Below are 15,007 nucleotides of genomic sequence, written 5' to 3' on the forward strand. Positions count from 1 at the left end.
TTATATTCATCAAGCATGGCTTGAAACTAGACTGGAGAAGTCAAGGCACTTTTGTAGGAGAGAGGCTCAGAATTATCTGCACAAGCAGTCAAGCAAATAGGGCTGGTTTTAGATCTAGTCTACATGGAATGACAATTAGTAGGAGGAGGAGGCAAAGGCAACACAACTAATATAGAATTAATAGGAACAGAGGAAAGTTGTTGTGGCTCAGAAATAGGCTGTTGCAGTGGATGCTGCTGTGGCTCAGAAATAGGCTGTTGCAGTAGCTCAAAGACAGTAAGATGGGGCCTGGGCAGAACAGAGGACTGTTGTGGCCTGGGAGAGGACTGTTGTGGTCTAGGCAACTGTGAGTACAGTGGCCTGGGATGCTAAGACTTGTGAGGAGCAGAAAACCGAGAGATGAAGACAAAAAAAAAAAAAAAAAAAAAAAAAAAAAAAAAAAAAAGTCATGCAGGAGAGAGAGAAAAAAAAAGATGAACTAGTAGAAGAAAAAGGAAAAATAGATTCAACAAATCTAACATGCCAAAAAGCAATTCATAAGGAGACTGATTAGAAAAAGAGACACTAGGCAAACTGTTGATCAAAAAAGTTACAACAACAACAGCATCAAACCAATAAGTGAGAGGAACTGAAGATTGGTGTAGCAAACAAATAGCCATTTCAGTAATATGCAAGTACTTCTTCTCTGCAACTCCATTTTGAGATGGAGTGTGAGGACAAGAAAATTGGTGATGAATGCCATGAGAGTGCATAAAAGCTTGCATGAAATGATTAACAAACTCACCCCCTACCGCCCATCTAATCGAAGAATCTTAAGAGGAAAACAAAATTGTTTTTCAGTAAAAACTTTAAACTCCATGAATTTAGCATGCACTTCACTTTTATAGGAAAGAGGATAAAGCCCAGAAAATTTAGTAAAATCATCAATGAATAGCACATAATACTTGTATTGAGAAGAAGAAGAAGTAAATGGCCCCAGACATCACTATGTATTAATACTAAAGGCTGATTTACATGATTATTGGAAAGGTGAAAAAGTAATCTATGACACTTAGCCACAACACAGTTAACACATGAATGTGTAGTCTTATTAGATGACAAACATAAATGCTATTTAAGAAGATGAAACTTAAAAGAAGAAGGATGGCCTAGTCTTTGATGCCATGTATCAACAGATGCAGAAGAAGAGGAAGATGAGGTTGAACTACTATAAGCATGAGGTGAAGCATGAAAAATATTGTCAAAAAATTGGTAAAGACCATTAGCATGAAGACCTCTATGAAGAATATCCTTGGAATGATTGTCCTGAATAGAAAAAGTAGAGTGATAAAAAATAACAGAACAATTATTATCTTTGGCTAACTTTTGGACAAAAAACAAGATTAGAAGAGATGGAAAAAACATGCAACATTTTGTCTAGTTTAAAAGAGTGATGAGGAGGAAGAAGAATACCTTGCCCAGTATTATGAATAGAGAGTGAAGAACCATTACCAATGGCGACTTGATCTTCTCTGTTATATGGCTAATAGGAATTCAAAAGGTGCAAATCATTGGTGATGTGATTAGATGCAGCAGAGTCAAGAACTAGGGAGAAGAGGTTGAAGTAGTAGTATCAACTGGCACAGATGCAACAAAGGCCTTAGATTGATGCTGCTGAGATTGAGGTGAGTGATGTGGATATGAAGGAGAATATTGAAAATTAGAGTCCAGTTTGTGCCAACACTCTAGAGCAGTGTGATTTTGCTTTCCACAGATTTGACAGATCATGTCATAACGGCTAGAACTTGATCAACCTCCTCAACCTTGTTATCTACTACAAAATGAAGAAGATCGACCTTGAGTAAATCTATTTCCACGATGATAACCGTGAGAATCATTACGAGTAGAACCTCGACCATGGGAATAAGAAGTAAAATCTTTTGAAGAAGACATATGTTCCTTTATTGTTGCATAAACAACTGGGAGATTTGAGGCTTGTTTCAATTTGCCTTCAATATGAATAGCCTCTGAGCAGAGTAAAGAAGAAAGCTCTTCCATAGTGATACTCTTCGAATGAGTACGGATAGCAGTTTTAACAGCATCATATTCATTAGGCAAGCCATTCAAAGTGAGGAGAACAATCCTCATCATCAACAAATGAAGAGGCAATGCTCAATTGGTCAACTAAACTTTTGATTTTACCCAGATATATCTCCATGCAGTTTGATTTCTTTGAAATTGAACTCAATTTGTTCTTTAACTGATGGATATGAGATCTTGATAGAGAAGTAAACTGCTTATCAAACATTTTCCATACCTGAGAGCTGGTCTGAAGATAAAGAACAGAGGTGAATATAGAAGGGGAAAGTGTGGCTGTGATGCAACTAAGAAGGTGTGCATCAATCATCTTCCAACGAATTGCTTTTGGATTCACAATCTCTGTTCCTGATATACTTCGAATCATATTGCTAGGGCAAGAAAAGGTACCATCTACAATCTTCAACAGATCAGTGGCACGAAGGATGTTTTGCATCTGGTATTTCCACACTATGAAATTAGTGTTATCCAACTTCACTGTAACAAGTGACCCAAGATTCGAGATCAAAAACCAAGATTTGAAGGAATCGCAACTTCAGACGAAGAGGACGACTCCATTGTAGCAATCACAGGTATAAATAACGGAGAAGATGACATGAAAGTCTTGGAGTCGAAGCTCTGAGAATCGATGGATGGCAAGTTTAATCTCACAGGAGAATCATCAATCGCTCGTTGGAGCTAAGACAAGGTCTGATACCATGATGAAAGATCAAGATTGATTTTATTACTTTTCAACACACCATTTACACTATTATTGATATCTATATATATTAGTTATAGGAAGCCTAACTACTTCACTAACAATCTAACTATTAATCTAACTACTGGATGAGATCTTGTTACAAAGGAAATGATTCAGTGTATTACAATAGTATGGGCCTTATGCTGTACTCAATCTCTTCTTTGCAGCCTGAAGAATATCTTCCTTATCATCTAGGCCCTATGAACCTCTATGTGCTCTTCCTCGCCCATATTCCCGCTTTGTGCTATTAAGTTTCACTCATCTTTGTCATCATCTTCATTGTAGTTGAAAGGCAAAGGCACTGACTTAAAAGCACGATACTTGTCGACATTATTTAGATGTTCATTCTCCAACCTGAACAACAAATCAAATAAGAACAATAACCATAAAAATAGTAAATTAGATAATCAATCACAAGCTCTATAAATGAAATCGTGGAAATATCTTGAAAAACACCTAAACAAATTCCATATGCCACGATGAATGATCTCTAGGACAGCTACAATTACGGCTACGATTTGTTTATGCAAGAAAGGAACCTGATGGAACACTGTTTGCAACCAAACGAATCTCAACAAAACATTCAAAACTTGCACAATTTTTCATGAAATTCATTAGTAATTTTGAGATCAAACCATATGGTAAATCCCAGAACTTATTGTTTCTTTCTCACAATGACTGCAAAATAGACACTCTTGTATGGGACTAGGACTTGTCTCTCAACCAACGGTTCTTCGACTTTCTTTGAAGGAGACCCCAATCCAAGACTAGGTCCCAATAGGTACCAAAAACTACAACGATCACAGAGGCAATCCATGCCAATATATTCCAACTAACCCCTTTGTTAAGAGAGTAATCTATCCTCATACAAAGAGCTACTATGGTTATGAAATATTTCACTCCATTGAGTCCTTGCATACCATCTTTCTCTTCATAAAAGCATCGAAGGCAATAAGAAGAAGAACATGAACTGTTTCAAGTGTCTAATTATAAGATTGGCAACTTGAAAAAAACATTCCTTGATTCTTTGTTCTTGAACTTGGACATAAATTTTCAGCCAAGCTTGAGCAGAGTTTAAAGCCATGCATTGAATTAATTGCATTCCTTACAATGAGTCCGTTTGGTTTTTTATTTATTTATTTTTTTTTTTTTGTAAACTGAAAGTTGATAATTATAAAGGAAAAACGAGAAGCATCATTTCTCTAACTTTCAAATAATTACTTGTTTTTTTCTTTTTTTTTTAAAGACTCATAAGCTGTAAGCAAATGTTGTACAATTCGAGTCTAAGTACAATGCTACAAACAATGTTTCTTTCCCCCTCTCCCCCAAAACAAGAGCACAAAATCTCCAAAGAATAATGGGTACTACTAACCCTAGGTAACGGCCTTTAAAACTGGTAAATCTTGCGAACAAACCCTTGAATTGGAAGAAACCAAACAAGGACTTACCTGAAGGAGACGAGACACGTATGGAATTGTGGCAACAATGAAATAGAATGTATTGTAGACACCACTATCCATACAAGTATTTTGCCTGTGTTTGTAGTCTCCCCAAAAATAATAATAAAAATAGAACTTTAGGCTTCATAACAGAAATCTCATCTACTTACCTTGCTTGTTAGCTGATCTGCCAAGAAAAAATCAGGAAGTTTCACCTATAAGGAAAAGAAAATCTTATATAAGTAAACTATTTAAATTGTCGAACCTTTTCATTGTCGGATAGCATTATCAATCAAATTTTTATCTTGTAGAGAGGAGCACAAAGGCCGTGAAACGCACACACAAGTAAAAAGAAGCGACTTGATCGATAAATGATGGTGAATGGGCAGAACAATATGACAATCAAGAATTGTAAAGAGGGAAAGATTTTATAGTTTTAAGCAAACTATATATAGAAGTGGGAATTACAAAGAAGATGGTTGAGTTAAATAAACTTACGACTAGAAGTCTAATAGGCACGAGTTCAGTGATTGCTTTGTAATCTTGAGTTTTAGGGTTTATTTCCATGTCGAGGTTTGCATGCAAAGAACGCTAATGCTAGCAATGCAACACCAAAGCTTAGGAGGAAAACTTCTATGTATCCCATTTCAGCTCCTTCCTTGAAACCAAATATAAATGAATAATTGACTCTGTACCGCCTCCAGTAGTATATGTTTCTAGTGTACATATGCATGTGAAGTGTAATGAATCCAAACAAGCTGCAAAAGGTAAATTCACACGTGTCAAACAAATTATAATGCTAATTGCTAACAAAAATTGAAACCCCTAGCCGTTTAGCTTTGGGTGTTAAGGCATTGCTTAAGTTATGTTTACGGACTTGACAGTGCGTATATCTTTTTTTTTTTTTTTCACAAGGGAATTGACATTTCACATGTCCAAACACAAACTAGGACCGCTATAACCCTTTTGAACATAAACAAAAAAGCACATAGGAAAACATCATTTGGCGGAGTTTTAATTTACCTATAAAATGGAAACGATGTATCCATGTACTGGTCGTAGCCTTTTTGGTCAATGATATTGCGAGTATGTATAACCAAAATAAGGGCAATTAGGAGTGCCATTGAGCAACCAAATAGGAACCCTGAAATTTTTTCGAGTCATCGGATCAAAGAAAAGACAACAAACAAATTAAGTTAGAGAATTTGACATAAAAAGAAATAGCCATGTGAGGAGTGTTGAAATCTTACCTAAGGAGAATGTTATCCTATGCCTTTCTCTCTTCACTTTTGGTCTTAAGTTGTTCATCTCTTTACTTCGGTTTGAGTTCAAAAAATGCTTGATTAATGTAGCTTCAACCATGTCCATAAGCTTATTAACCTGCAATTTCTCAAATTGAATCATCAAATTTTTCATTTTTTTTTTTGTTTTTTTTGTTTTTTTTTTTTGTTTTTCCAAAGTGTCTAAGAAAGCTATTATATGTATTATATTTTAGCTATGAACCACAGGTACTCCAAAAATGGTGTCGTACGAGTACTGGATACTTACCGGGTACGGGTACGCGTACCGGGTACGGCAAAAGGGGGTTTGGTACGTTTGGTTCAATCGGACACATCGTGGGTACGACATGGGTATGCCGTTGGTACGTTTTGGGTACGCTAGGGCAAAAAATCAAATTTGTAAGAGAATTAGGGGTACCAGAGGAATTTATTTATGTTCTTTATTAAAAAAAACAAAAAAATACAGTGTTATTTTGTAATATTAAGAATATATAACACCTAGGTTTTGTCCCTTCTTACATCTTTTCAGTTCAGCAACAACAAAGAGAAACGGTGCAGGCTTCTTCAGCAATATCTCTTCACTTCGAAGTCCTCCAGCAACGGCGACGCAACAAGATGAAGCCCTCTAGTGTGTGTTCTTCATCTTCTTCTTTGTCTTTTTCTTTTTTATCTCCGTCTTCTTCGTTTCTTTTTCATCTTCTTCGTTTTTACATAATTTTTTTTCCTGCAAATTAGCAATTGGTCTTCGTCTTCTTTGTTCCTTTCTTTGTCTTCCCTCCGATGAGTGTTCTTCATCTCTTTTTTTTTCTATTTTTTTTATGCCCCTGTAGATCAGCAATTTTGTTTTGTTATTTCTTTTGCAAATATCAGTGTCATTCTCTTTAGCCAAGACACCTCTGTTTTCTCTTTTGCAAATATCAGCATTATTCTCTTAAGCCCAATATTGATTTCACGTAAGACCTTTCAATTTCTCTCTTGAATTCTCATCTAAGCTTGCATTGAGGGATGAGATTATTGATCTGTGTAAATGTAGTAGAGTATTATCTTAATTTTGACTTAATTAAAGTGCTTTTTTGTGTAATGTTAATTGCTGCTGTTCTTCATCTGCTGTCTTTATGAAATCTTTCTTTAGTCTCTTGTTATTTCTTTGGTCTTACCCTATAAAATAGCAAATTGATGAGCAAAAAGAAATATTTTTAAAATAAATTATGATCACAGTGCATAACATGTCAAAGTGAGAGATTTCACAAATATTATTTTTAATGCTTAATGGTTTTATATTAATAGTTTTGTAGTTCTCTTTTTAGTTTTGATATTTAATTTTAATTTGTAGGTTGGATCCTTTAACCATAATTACAAATAAAATAAAATAAAATCAACATACTGCAGTCGTACCCGTATCATACTTTTTTTGAGTCTGTATCGACATACCCGCACCACACTCATACCCGCACCCGTGTTTCATAGTATTTTAGCTTGAAATAACTATTCTTGAATCATATTAGTGTCCCATGTACTCACCTCATCAAAACTGCCAAGGTAGGAGTTGTCTACCATTTTCAAGTAAGCTTTTGATGCATTTATTGAAGTTGCCTGCAATAATTAGGTACAAACCAACAACTTAGTAAAAATAACTATTCAGATTGCCTAGATAGAAAAAGAGAATTCAGATTTTTAGATAGAAAAATACCTTGTCATATTTCTTCATGATCTTTGAAAATGCCAACATATTCAAAAGGCTGTTCATTTATTAGCAAAAAGATCAAACACAGTTCTATGCAAAAAGCTTACTAAATTTTTCAAAAATAAAAGGAAAAAAAAAAAGCCAAAAATTTGAGTCTAGTCTGCACACTTTATTTTTTGCCAACTTTTCAAATAAATTTTTCAGATTTCGTAGCATTCAGTTACCTATAACTCTTAAGAAGCAAAGCTTTTGATAAAACTCAATGAAAGCCTGCTTTAGTTGTTCTTCGACTTTCTTTAGATTTTCCCTGTTGAATTTGATCTCTTTTAGATTATGAACATGGAGAAGGCCTTTAATGGTGGACCTAGGAGTCTCGTGAGTGTTGTTCATTTTCACTTGGTTAAGTATTTCCAATGGAGCTGGCCTAGGGAGGGCTTTGGAATTCTTTGGCTTGTGTTGTTTGGCATTTTGGTTGATGGATCTGTTCTCATTGGAAAATTTATCATCACCTGATTCATCTAAGTGGCCATGGCTGCTTGATTCCTCTCCTTCTATTGCATCCACGGCAACTCTTCCTACAAATTAATCATGAAAAATCACAACTTTAATTTGTTACTAGGGATTGGTTTATAATTCTTAATTGCCTAACATTTCCAGGAATGTTTGGATTGTATTGATGAAAACATTTTCTTGAGCTCTATAGAAAATATTTTTCAAAAAAACATTGATGTTTGGATTGTTTGGTGAAAAATATTTTTCAGTGTTTAGTTGCTATCTTAAAAATGATGGTGGTGGTTGTACGCAGCAAATTAAAGTTTTAGTGACAAAAATTTTGACATAAAATTATTTTTAAGGGGAAATATTTTAGTTATTAAAGTGTTATTGTTATATTTTTAGCCACAAAACTAGACATTTAGTGATGAATTACTATCCTTTTATACTAAATTTTTTGTCACAAAAAGTAAATTTTTTTGGGACTAAATTGTTTTTCTATATTTATTAGCAATATTTTTAAAATTTTATTATTAAATTTTTTTTTCTTACTTTTCGAAATGATTTTTTAGCGACAATTACGAATTGTTACCGAAATTACCAACATAAAATTTTTTAATCACAATTATAAATGCAAACAAAAGGTAACAATTCAATAATTTCAATGTTTTTGTTTTTGTTTTTGTTTTTTTTATTTTTACTTTTATTTTGATGTATTGGAATTCATTTGTTCAAGAAAATTGTTTGGTTTGATTTTTAGAAATTTTTTTTTTGAAAAAAAGAAAAAGAAAAAGAAAACTAAAAACTAATGCAGTGAAAAATAATAATAAAAAAAATACTTAACGCATTTATATAATTCAATATTTTTTTAGGACAAAAATAAAGCTATTTCATTTCATGATTTTTACGATTCGTTTTATATAATTCAATATTTTTTTAGGTCAAAAAAAAAAACTTATTATGTAATTAAAATTAAACAGAAAACCAACAAAAGCATTTAAATTAGCTTTTGAAAAAAGAAAAGCTCACTGTTAGCTCTAACCCCAAAAGGAAGAGAAGCATACAATGCCATCGTAGAAGCTTCAACCTCTGCCGCGAGACGACTGATCTCCACCGACCCTTCACTCTCCGACCTGAGTCCTTCCACTTTAATCCTAAAAGCAATCAAAGCATCCATTTGCTTATTCAACATATTAGCTTCCTTTACAACTTCCTCTACTTTCAACTTATAAAATTTAACCACCTTATTAAACTCTTCATCAAGTCTCCTAAAGTACACCAACTCATACTCTCCTTCCTCGTTCGGCGCCGTCAAAAACATCGTCTTGTACCAATCGCCACCATCAGACCGCTTGGATTGTACTAAAATGGCCTGGCTTTCGAGGTCTGAGGAGGTAGAAGGACTTCTGGGGGAAGGGATTCTTTAGGTTAAACCGCTGACAGTTCTGTAAAGGGTGAGTTTTCGTTTGAGGCCGGTGGGCGGTGGTGGTGGTAGTGGTTTGTGTCGGAGTTTGAAGCATTGGATTTCTTTTAAATGGGTTTTGAGGTGGTTGTAGTTCACGTATGCTTTTTGCCATTCTAATACCATTTGGGATATGAATTATTTGCCAAACTTCATGGTTTTTTAGAAGGTTTGAAAAGGTTTACTATTTTGTTTTACAGTACTGTGTGAGAAGAAAGGCTTGTTGATATTGCTAGCTCCAACCCACATGGAGGAATCAATGAGGCTAGCTCCAAGTCAAGGAGTAGAAGAGAAGAGGGCAGTTGGAAGACCATCCCATTATTTTTTCTTCTTTCTGTTATAAATGTCCATCTATTTTTCTTGACTTTTTTTTCCCTATTTTGTGTATAAATTGAGGTGAGGAGGAGGGGCTGATAGCAAGGAAACATAGAGTGCATGTAATCTGTGAGTGAGAGTGCTATAGAAAGAGAGCGAGGTGTGAGTGTTATAAACTCCCTCCTAGAAATTCTATAGTGGATATCTCTCTCGTGGACGTAGACTACTGCTGAACCACGTAAATCTCTTGTGTTATTGTGTGTGATTGATTTCTGAGTATGTCTTAATCCTAACAAGTGGTATCAGAGCCTCGTTGGTCGATTTTTGAAAAAATAAGGTGTGTTTTTCAGAATTGCCCATAAATCAAGTTGTTCGAAATTCACTTTCGAGCAAACCAGGAGGAAGCTCTCGACAAGAGAAATCCAAAACTGCAAAGCAGAGCCCCAGACAACTCTTCACGCACTCTTACGCGCCCCCAAAAGAAGGTGTGTGAGTCCCGGCCTCACACACACGCTCCACGCACCATTTACAACATCAACACTTCATACCAGTCTTAGACACGCGTCTGACACGCGGCTGAAGAAAGAAGGCAAGTGCTCTGTGCGTGATAGCGATGTCATCATCATGTTAGCACCACGTCATCACCAGCTCAATGCCATGTCATCAACAGTCAGCGTCACGTCAGCACCGCGTCATCGCCATGTCATCGCCACGTCATTGCCACGTTATCCCAAGGTAGTGTCACGTGTTTGCCACGTAAACATACCAGTTGACCAGTCAACCTGTCGGGTTGACCCGACCCAAAAGCAGAGGGATTATCCGGTACTACGTGACTAAGGTACATCCGCAGATCTGACCGTCAAACTTATTGTGGCTAGATTTGAGCCATTTGAAGTTCAATTTTGGCGAGCCAATAGTGGTTTCCAACTATTTAGAGAATTCCAGAGAGATCCGTATGGTCAAATTTTTGAATTAGAGTTTCTGTAAAAAGTAAGATGACGATGGAGGAATCCACATCAACTTCAGGATCGATGATAAAGTTAAATGCTTCCAATTATGGAATCTGGAAGCTGCGGATGGAAGATTTCATATACTGTAAAGACCTGTTTGACCTATTGCACTAAAAGGGGTTAAACCGGAAGCAGAGAAGGATGAAGACTGGATAAAGATGAACCAGAAGACTGTCAGTCATATCAGACAATGGATACACCACAGTGTGTTCCACCATGTCGCCTAGGAGACAGATGCATATATCCTCTGGACAATGTTAGAAGGAATGTACCAATCAAAGACCACCCGAAACAAAGCCTTGGTAATGACAAGGCTTGTAAATCTGAAGTTGAAGAATGGTGTGTCTGTCGCCGAGCACACCAATGAATTCAAGAATCTGGTGAATCAAATTGCAACCGTCAAGATGCCCTTGGACGATGAAATGCAAGCCGTTCTACTGGTCAGTTCTTTACCGGATAGCTAGGAGACGTTGGTGGTTTCTCTCAGTAACTCTGCACTAGAGGGGAAGCTGACCATGAGCATGGTCACAAACGCCATGTACAATGAAAAGACAATGAGGAATGACATGAGAGGTAATTAGTCTCATGCTCTTGTCACAGAAGAGAGAGGTAGAGACAGAGGTAGAGGAAGAAGCAAGAGTAAAGGCAGATGGAACAACAAGAGTAAATCCAGAGACAGTAAAAGTCAAAGTAACTCTAGCTTCACTTGCTTTCACTGTGGCCAAGAGGGTCACATAAAGAGGAACTGCCCAAACCGAAAAGATAAAAGCCAAAGCAGTAAGTTAAAGGGAGATGAGAACACGACAACCACATCAACTGATGAAATACTTCTTGCAGTTGGTGAAGAGGAGGACTACCTTCACGTGACTGACCACAGCTACACATAATGGGTGATAGACACAGATGCATCGTATCACGCCACTTCCCACAGAGAACCCTTCAGCTCATACAATGTTGGAGATTTTGGCACTGTTCGCATGGAGAATTCTAGCTATTTGAAGATTGTGAGTATTGGAGACATTAGTATTCAGACTAATGTCGGATACATGCTGGTTCTCAAAGATGTGAGGTATGTTCCGAATTTGGGCCTCAAGCTTATCTCGGGTTGCGCCTTAGACCAACAAGGTTATACAAGTACATTCGAAACTAGCCATTAGAAACTGACAGGAGGAGCTTTAACAATCGCTATAGGAGAGATGTCTTCAATACTGTACAAGACTCAAACAAAGATCTGTCCAGAGAGTATTAATCATTGAACTTATGGCATAGAAGACTGGCTCATATAAGTGAGAAGGGATTGCATCTGTTGACAAAGCAATCCCGCATACCTTTATACAAAGGGAGTGCTCTGAAGTCGTGTGGTCATTGCCTTTATGACAAACAGCATCAAGTATCATTCAGTTCAACGAGCAAGAAGAAGACAGAAGTGCTTAATATGGTATACTCAAATGTTTATGGCCCAATCGAAGTAGAGTCACTTGGCGGCCGCAAGTATTTTCTGACTTTCATTAATGATGCATCAAGGAAGTTATGGGTGTATTTCCTGAAGAGAAAGGATGAGGTATTTCACCACTTTCAGGAGTTCCATGCAATGGTGAAAAGAGAGACCGGAAAGAAGTTGAAGTGTCTTCGCACAGACAATGGTAGCGAGTACACTTCCAATGCTTTTGAAGCATATTGTGCCAGCAGAGGTATCCGACATGAAATAACAGTTCTCGGTACCCCACAACACAATGGTGTGGCAGAGAGGATGAACCGCATTATTGTTGAAAGAGTCAAATGCATGCTCAAAATGGCAAAGTTGCAAAGTCATTCTAGGCTGAAGCCGCCCAAAGAGACTATTATCTCATCAACAGGTCGCCTTCAGTCCCATTGAATTTTACAATACCTGAGGAAGTCTGGCCCAGAAAAAAGTTATCATATGCTCACTTGAGAGTCTTCGGGTGTAAGGCATTCGCACATATCTCCAAGGAAAACAAACAGAAGCTTGATGACAAGTCCACCCCATGTATATTTGTGGGCTACTCAAATGCAGCTTTAGGGTACAAGTTGTGGGACCCAGTGAATAAGAAGATGTTCAGGAGTAGATATGTTGTGTTGCATGAAAACCAAACCATAGCAAATTTTGAGAAATCTACAAAGTCTAGAGATGTTAACACTCTAGACTTGTTACTATCTCTCGACCCATCACAAAATGCTAGATATGATGATGTGCAACAAGAAGTGCCAAAGTTGCAGGATCCTATACCAGAAATTGAGGATCAAGAGGAAAGAGATGAAGACCTTGATGAAAAGGGTGTTGAGTAGGGGGAACAACCCCCTCAACTAGAGGTAACTGGGCCTAAATTGCGGAGATTTAGAAGAGCTGCCGTGCCATCAACCAAATATCCCGCTTCTCAATATATTCTAATTGCTGATGAAGGGAAGCCCAAGTGTTTTTTGAAAGCAAAAATTCATACAGAGAAAGACTATTGGATGCAAGCCATGAAGGAGGCGATGAGTTCTTTGTAGAAGAACCACACTTATGATCTTGTTCCACTTCCAAGAGGCAGGAGAGCCTTGAAGAACAAATGGGTGTATAAGTTGAAGAAAGATGGTAACAGAAAACTACTTCAACATAAAGCTCGCTTAGTTGTTGAGGGTTTTAGGTTTTGACCTTGATGAGATCTTCTCTCCAGTTGTAAAGATAACTTTCATTCAAGTAGCCTTGGGATTAGCACCTTGCTTGAATCTAGAGCTAGAACAGATGGATGTCAAGACTGTTTTTCTTCATGCTAACTTACAGGAAGAGATCTATATGGACCAGCTAGAAGGATTTGAAGTTAAAGGAAAAGAAAATCTAGTCTGCAAACTGAAGAAAGTCTCTATGGCTTAAAGCAGGCATCGAGACAATGGTACAAGAAGTTTGATTCATTCATGGTGGATCACGAGTACACAAGAACGGTAACAGACCAGTGTGTATATTTCTGAAGGTTTTCGGATGAAAACTTCATCATCTTACTGTTATATGTCGATGATATGCTGATCATCGGACATGATATTGTTATGATCAACAAGTTGAAAAAAGACTTGTCGTAGTATTTTGACATGAAGAATTTAGGCCCAGCACAATAGATTTTGGACATGAAGATTGTTCATGACAGGAAAGCCAAGAAGATAAGGCTATAGAAGAAATATGTTGAACGGGTGATTAAAAGGTTCAACATGAAAGATGCCAAGCCAGTCAGCACATCACTAGCCAACCATTTCAAGGTGACAAAGCATTCCAGTCCCACGACCAACTCTAAAAGGAAAGAAATGGAGGCAATCCCTTATTCTTCCACAATAGGGAGTTTGATGTATGTAATGGTATGTACCCGACCAGATATAGCTCACGCAGTTGGCGTTGTGAGCAGATTCCTCGCCAATCCAGAAAAGGAGCATTGAGAGGTAGTCAAATGGATTCTTTGATACTTGAAGGGAACTTCAAAGATGTGTCTATGTTTTGGGGGAGCTAAACCAATTTTGGAGGGATTTATAAATGCCGATATGGCAGGTGATCTTAATGATAGGAAATCTACATCAGGATTTCTGCTCACCTTTGCAGGGGGAGTTGTTTCATGGCAGTCCAAACTACAAAAGTGTGTTGCTTTATCTACAACAGAGGCAGAGTACATTGCTGCCGCAAATGCTGGAAAAGAAATGTTATGGTTGAAGCGATTTCTCCAAGAATTAGGTCTACAGCAGGAAGAGTACAATGTACATTGTGATAGTCAGAGTGCAATTGATCTAAACAAGAATTCCATGTACCATTCACGTTCAAAACACATTGATATTTGGTATCATTGGATACAAGAAGTGATGGAAAAGCAACTAATGAAGCTGGTGAAAACATGGACAAGAATCCTTCTGACATGATGACCAAGGTTATCACCAGGGACAAACTGGAAGTTTGCAAGAATCTGACCGGGATGGACTTCAAGTGAGAAGTCAGTTATCCATATGGGCATAGAGGGGGAGAATTGTTAGCTCTAGCCCACGTGGAGGAATCAATGAGGCTGGCTCTAAGTCAAGGAGTAGGAGGGGAGAGGGCAGTTAGAAGACCATCCCATTTTTTGTTCTTCTTTTTGTTATAAATGTCCACCTATTTTTCTTGACTTTGTTTTTCTTATTTTGTGTATTAATTGAGGTGAGGAGAAGGGGCTAATAGCAAGGAAACACAGTGTATGTAATCTGTGAGTGAGAGTGCTATAGAGAGAGAGAGAGTGAGGTGTGAGTGTTGTAAACTCCCTCCGGGAAATTCTATAGTGGATATCTCTCCCGTGGACGTAGGCTACTGCCGAACCACGTAAATCTCTTGTGTTATTGTATGTGATTGATTTCTGAGTGTGTCATAATCTTAACAGATATAAGTGTTTTTTTTTATAAAAAAAAAAAGTCGATGAAGGGTTTGCAGGATTGAGTTTCTCTTAAACAACTCCCTATATAAATATATATATATATATATATATATATAGAGAGAGAGAGA

At 37.1% G+C, this 15,007-nt stretch overlaps 1 long non-coding RNA gene and 1 pseudogene across 1 annotated transcript; both read right to left on the reverse strand.

Moving 5' to 3' along the window:
• Positions 1-949: 949 nt before the first annotated feature.
• LOC114291131 (uncharacterized) lies at positions 950-2,849 on the reverse strand. Its single transcript, XR_003639295.2, has 2 exons — positions 1,453-2,849; positions 950-1,305 (listed from the first exon to the last, which is right to left on the reverse strand). It is a non-coding gene; the product is annotated as an uncharacterized LOC114291131 (long non-coding RNA).
• Positions 2,850-3,057: 208 nt separating this feature from the next.
• LOC114291125 (phosphate transporter PHO1 homolog 3-like) lies at positions 3,058-9,331 on the reverse strand (annotated as a pseudogene).
• Positions 9,332-15,007: the final 5,676 nt, after the last annotated feature.

The sequence above is a fragment of the Camellia sinensis genome, chromosome 3, assembly GCF_055761805.1.
Source record: "Camellia sinensis isolate YWXY chromosome 3, ASM5576180v1, whole genome shotgun sequence".
NCBI classification, from domain to species: domain Eukaryota; kingdom Viridiplantae; phylum Streptophyta; class Magnoliopsida; order Ericales; family Theaceae; genus Camellia; species Camellia sinensis.